General features: G+C 39.1%; 1 protein-coding gene across 3 annotated transcripts in view; it reads left to right on the top strand.

Moving 5' to 3' along the window:
• The first annotated feature begins 1,024 nt into the window (after positions 1-1,024).
• Positions 1,025-6,426, top strand: part of adcy7 (adenylate cyclase 7) — a 72,219-nt gene continuing 66,817 nt past the window's right edge. For 2 of the 3 annotated variants that reach the window (XM_022196998.2, XM_022196920.2), the window contains exon 1: positions 1,025-1,167. The gene's annotated coding sequence lies outside the window, so the exon portion shown is untranslated. Of the gene's footprint in view, positions 1,168-1,584; positions 1,705-6,426 lie in introns of those variants that run through there. The other variant, XM_051960075.1, reaches the window with a different exon arrangement.

The following is a 6,426-nucleotide window of genomic DNA, read 5'->3' as shown; positions in this document are numbered from 1 at the left end:
TATTTTCCGAGTTAGAGACCCATGAAGTACATAAATGTGGGTCGGAACATTGTGTTTTTTAATGTTTGTTGATTGTAATTTGTAATCTAAAGCCAAAATCTTAATTTTGTTCACTAATTTTGATATAGTAACTTTAAGCATCAATAATATGAGGTATACCTTAGTTTCAAAAGCATTTAAGTCTACATTTTGACGCAGAGGTTGCCTTATAGCAATGCGTCCCTCTGTGTCAAACTAGTATTCTCGCGTAGTTGCTCAGAATGGATGTAAAATTAATTTGGTTTGTTTTTAACAGAGCTCAAATGTGGTTTTCAGCTGTGAAAACTTGAGGTGATTTCCTTTGCTAATTAACTTACGATGGCTCAAATGCTGGGAAAAATATGGCATTTAAAAGAGTGACATTTAGTCCCAGCCTAATGTCACTTGGTAAATATTAATAGGGTGAAAGTCAAATTTTGCATGCCTTCATGAAATATTCTTAAGCTATTGTAGAGAAAAATCCTCTCATTGTGACTGGATGAAGTGGGGTCTTCATTTAGATTTGACTGATTCTACATGTAACGAACCAGTTATGGGGTGACTTTGGTTTCTTTCTTATGCAGATCAGGTTTGCCAAAAAAGAATAGATTTCAGCACACCCATACATTTCAGGGAACATGTGCATTTGTCCCTCCCAAGGAAATCAGGAAAGAAGCAAAGGATGCCAGAATTTTGTGTTTTGTCTTACAGTGAAGACAGATTTTACACTGATTTTAAAAAATCGCTAGAATGTAAGAAATGAAGTGTTTGATGCTCAAGATCTGCTGCAGGAGGGTCCCCAGACCCCTTGCTTAACGTGTCCACTTTAATATTCAAATACAATCTTCGCCCATGGATTTGAAACTTGCAATAAAACGTTTTTAAGTGCAGTGTGTGTAGTTTTTTGGTTGCAGCTCCATTCTGTCTGATTGCATAATAAAGAAACAGAAGTAACCCGAACACAGTGAGGTAAGGAGCGTCGGCAGGCGCGTGGGTGTGAGTGACAGGAGGGGTGGCGTTCTCGCTCGAAGCAGCGCGTGCACGACGGCTGAGGAGAAGAGGAGCGCGGCGACCAGAGCACGCGCTCCCAGCCCGCTCCTCTCCGTCATTAGCGCTCATTATCTCCGGGACGATGCTGCCGCCGTCCAGGTAAGATGCTAAACCGGTACTCGGTTAAAGAATAATGGCTCCTTCTGAAACCTTCCAACGTGTTTCCCCTTCGGCTGCTGCCACGCTCAGAGAAAAGGTTAATTGTTGCTGCGCTGAAACAAAAAGCAGTTAACAAGACGGTTGTCTCAGCCCAAAACTTTCAACCTCTGTCACGGCCTTTCGGTTCCCATAAGAGTTCTAGCCGACGTCTGTGTACACATGTACGTTAGAAGTTTTTTTTTCTTTTTTAATTTTCGATAACGACTTTTTCACGTTTTTCGTGACGCGTTTTACCTGGCCGCTTTTGTCATGTAGACTGCACTGTAAGTTAAACTGGTGCATTTCGGGTTATTTGAGCTAGCTGACGAGGCTACTTATTCTGGTTCCCTTGGTCTGAGCAACTGTTGAGGTACAAATGTGGAATACCTGTGCGAAGTCGCTGTGAATCTGAGGATTTGTTTTTACAGACGGCTCTGAGTCTCAACAATGAGCATTCAGCCAGCATCACAGGAAGGGATTTGACATGAGCTGGAAACGGTCCGTAAATTTATTTCACTTCTTCTTATGATCTCACTTTAAGTAGCTTGTCGGTGCGTCTGTTATGAATGTATTACAACTGTGTTACTATTTATCAAAAGGTACACGGCCCCTAAATGAGCAGAATAAACGTGAAACTATGGTCACGTTGAAGCAGTCGTGATGAATTTCGTAGCGTTGCTTCAGTGTGCTCATCTAAATATGAATTTGTCTTTTAATTCCTTTGGGATAGACTTAAACTTGCTTTGCACTGAAGTCTGTACGAGTCTGTCAGTCCTCTTGTGTTGTCTTTAGTCAATGACCTGGTGTTCTTCCAACTAAACCTGACCCCAAAACAGGAAATGTTTTTATTTACAAGTATGCAAAAGGGCTGCTGTGTTGTCTGATGATGACTTGTAGGGGTTTATCTCTTCCTCACTCTTCTTAGAACAATTTGCTCATTGGTTTAGCAGGAATAATATCTTTGTCAGAGTGCCTGGACACTCACATTTTAGAGTTACTGCTGATTGTAGTCTCCTTGTAAAACCTGCCACATAAAGCAAGAGATTTTGACCCATAGAAATGCCACAACTTTATAGATACTTTCTGTTTTATTGCTGTTTTGTTAGTTAGAACACAGTTTGGCTTCATAGATGGCTTGATGTTTTGAAAGTCTGCATTATTTGACTAAAACACGTAGTACACAGTTTGTACGTTCTTAATCTAATGTGAGCTTCGTATGGATGTCATGTGCACTTTTTGAATTATTGCTAATGAAGCTCCGTAGCTGTGCCGTTAGGTAACACAAGAAAGCAGCAAGAGAAGATTGAGAACTTCTGTATCTTTTTTTATATGTGTATATGTGTGTTTATACGCATTTACATATATATACATTAAGTTTATTTTTTGATTTTTTTTCTTTTTCTTTTCTCTTGAGCTGGCAGCTGTTGGGAGTTCTGTGCTTGTGTTGTCTTCTTTGTAATTAACTAAAAACTGAAACTACAAATAAATATATTTTTAAAAAGTACACAATTGTGAAACTTACATGTTCATGTCATTTACTCTGTTTAGACAATTTTTGAGATAATTGATTACCGCACACATATCTCCCACAATCCCAATAACATGGGTTTGAATTGGACCTTTTTAATAATTTCTGTGTTCACAAAACAGAAGAGCATGTCCGGGTAATGTATAGCTCTCAGAAGAATTTTCACTGGAACTACTGCCTGTTAAAGGAATGTCGTAATTTGGTTGAGTTGTGTGTTTAAGTGTCAGTTCCTTACAGTGTGAAATGAATATTTTGTCACGTTTAGAGCCCATTTTTCAAAATGAACAGGCACCGATGCTCATTGTCAATGTAGAAATCTAACTATCGTACATAGTTTATGGGCAGCAATTACAATGCTTGGCTAGTGTATGGCTGTTCAGCAAAATCTGTTTACAGATTGTTGTTGTTACTGGTTGATATCTATTACTGTTATTCTGATTAGTGGAATATGTCAATTATACAGCTTACATACTCATATCAGGATACCATGATGTAGTACGTTGACTTTGACTGCAAACCCTCCTTGTGATAATGCATTACTAATAATTTGGGGGATAATATGTAAAAAAAAAAAAAAAAAAAACTAAAACTGAGCTTGTAATATAGTCTATTCCAGGTATTGTCATGTAGTTTAAACGTTGGATAAAGGGCAGTCCTGCAGTTTCTTTTACGTCACAATAGGAGCTGTTCTCTACAAGTGTCTTGTAAAAATATATCACAGTTCATTTCTTTTCTAAAACAAATTCTAAATGTAGTTCTGCTGATTAAAGCTGTTTGCTTGTTGTTAATAGCTATTGTTGTTTGCACTGTAAGCAGAATTCCTCGTTTACGTAGAATGGGAGTCTAAAAACTGTGTGAACCCAGGGATTGGATGATAAAGGCATTCCTGTGATTGTACTATAGAGCACAACAATACATTTGGCCTCATGTTTCTGCTCACATAAAGAACCTACATTGTGTCCCCAATTGCACAAGGATAACAGATTGTGTGTGACGAGTATCATTTCAGTAACATTTGGTTGATTACATAGTTAATCCCTTTGTCAATTCTAATAAATGGAGGTAGCTTTTTGGGTGACCAGTTGTTGTTTTTCATCACATTAATTTGGTGACCATCAAATAATCAAGTGAAATGTACTTCATTGGTGAATATAACAAAACAGGTTTGTCTATATCAAAAATACATCCGATCATAAATTAAGTGGGAGCACAAACAGAGCATTGTTTTGATGTATTCAGGTGATATGTGTATAGTAGATGTATAAAGCTACATGATGGCACTACAGTAGGTTAGGGTTAAATTCTTGGTCATGGATCAGCAGATCAGTCACTGCTACAATGCCAGAGCCGTTTCATAGAAGGCTTCAATCTAAATTGTGACACACGTATTGGCATTTCCATAGGTGTGAATGCGAGTGTGATTGTTCGTCTGTATATGTGGCCCTGCGACAGACTGGCGACTTGTCCAGGGTGTCCCCTGCCTTCGCCCGAGTCAGCTGAGATAGGCTCCAGCACCCCCTGCGACCCTGTGAGGATAAAGCGGTGTATAGAGAATGGATGGATGGATGGACATTGGCATTTGCAGTTAGTGTCCAATTATCCATTGTGACGCTGTGATGTATCTCATTTTTACACTATGGGAACCTTGTTGTGTTTGTGCATGTTATAGGATTGATTTTACAGTTTGATGGATCTGAACAGGGACCATCTGTTGAGGGCTGTGCAGTGTGGACACATACGTACACACAAAAAAACCCACAGAACAGATCTGTACTGTTTACAGTGACACCAGAGTCATAGTCCTTCCTCAGTGCTGTTTTGTAACTAGTCTCTCAATAAGCAGTGGTACAGTTGTTTTCTATATCTGTTTCCTCTATTAGGTGGCCTCGACTGACCGTATAGCCAGCATTAGGAAGGTTCCCATAGTGATGTTAAAATACTTTCAGTCTTGGTTGTCCAAAACTGAGCATTTATTTTAGAGAATGTTCAGATTCTATATTAACTCTCTTTACTGTTCTCACACTTACACAGTAAAACAGTGATGCAATGGTGCAAAACAACTCAGATAATTTGTTTTTTGGGGGGGACTAATGCGCATTAGTTAAGTTATCGATCTCATGAATCTGACAGGCTTTGACATGTTCCTGACTAACGTTTGCTTTTTCTTTTGAACAAAAAGAAGTGTTTGCTCTGTTTTGGTTGACTGTTAGGTTGATTCCTTTTTGTAAGAAATGAAAAAAACAAACCCATTAGTGGTCAAATTTGTTTCTATCCTCTATCATTAGTGCTAAAGAGAATTGTGCTGACTCTGTGCTTGACAGTGACCGTGACCTTAACAGGATATACAGGGAGCCTCCACAGGAAATGCAGATGTGACTCTTGCAGGTTTTCTTTAGAAATGGTCTTGAGCTGTCAAGCAAAGAGACGCATATGCTCTCCTTTTTTGCTACTTTCAGAATCTTTGTTCTTCTCATTTCTGGTGTAACATTTAGAGGGACAGTTTCTTTTCCAACAAGAGATACAGTTAACGCTACATAAAATCACAAGAACACATCTATTTTGTGCAGTATTAATGCAGTAAACCCCATCACCTCCCAAACAGCATTTTTTTTTTCCAAGAGCATGTATGATCTGTATTTTAGAGAGTGTTGAGAAAGGATGTGCATCAAAATAGACCTACTGTCCCTCTTCAAAGTTCAGTACTTTCTCCCTATCTTTGTTTTTAGCAGAGATATTGTTCAGTTCTCTCCTGAATAAACACACACACAACCAGGCAGGGTTGCTCACATAATGGGCATTTTCTGTTATTAGACCTCATGATGTTTTCCAAATGCTTCTAGCCACTCACAATGTGATGAATTCGCCAGTTTCACCCCTTTGTCCCATCTTCTCATCCTCATTTTTCATCATCACTTTCTCTCATCCACTTTCAAGCAGGCTCTCTGCGCTCTCCCCTTCAGGCTTGAAACAAGAAGGGCTTGTCTAGATGGACAGTGCTAATCCCTGAACACACATTGGGGACTAATCGGACTCATTAACTCCAACTCTGGTGCTTCCAGCCAGATATCAGCACTAATCCTTCTTCAGCACAGCCTTTGCTGTGCTTGTTCTAAATGCTCATCTTTGTCTGTGATGGTTTTCCCTGCAATTTTAGAGATAATATAAAAAAAACTTGTGACATATAGTGATTTTACAGTGCTTGTTTAGGAGACCCAATGGTTAGCTTTTAGCTTCAAATGTCATATCTAAGTTATTTATGACATAATGTATTCATAGTACACGTTTGACAACAGGTGTCACGCATAGATGTAAACACAGCTATAAAAAACAGAGCAAAAACAGTGGTCATCAGATCATTGGTCAGTGATTCAGGGCACTTACTGTCATGTAGACTGGAGCCACCAAGCTTTCTGGATTGTTTTCGCACTGCTTAAGCTTGTTTGATCTATTTAAAGTGATCCTAACATCATCTCAGTACTTTTTAGTCTAAGCGCTTGAGGCCATAGAGTGGATGATGGAGATGACTTTCATTTTTGGCGATGAATCTGTCCATCTTTCACTCCCACGATTACCTCTCAGGTTGTGTGCTGTGAAATTGTAGGATGCTCGATTTTGTATGAAAACAATGAAAATGAGCCAGATGCTACTGGGACCAGTTCTTGAAAGTCACTCAAGGTTCAAAGGTTTCTGTC

Source organism: Acanthochromis polyacanthus, chromosome 2 (genome assembly GCF_021347895.1).
Source record: "Acanthochromis polyacanthus isolate Apoly-LR-REF ecotype Palm Island chromosome 2, KAUST_Apoly_ChrSc, whole genome shotgun sequence".
Taxonomy (NCBI): Eukaryota; Metazoa; Chordata; class Actinopteri; family Pomacentridae; genus Acanthochromis; species Acanthochromis polyacanthus.
The sequence above is the reverse complement of the archived record's forward strand: the minus strand, read 5'-3'. Positions and strand labels throughout refer to the sequence as shown.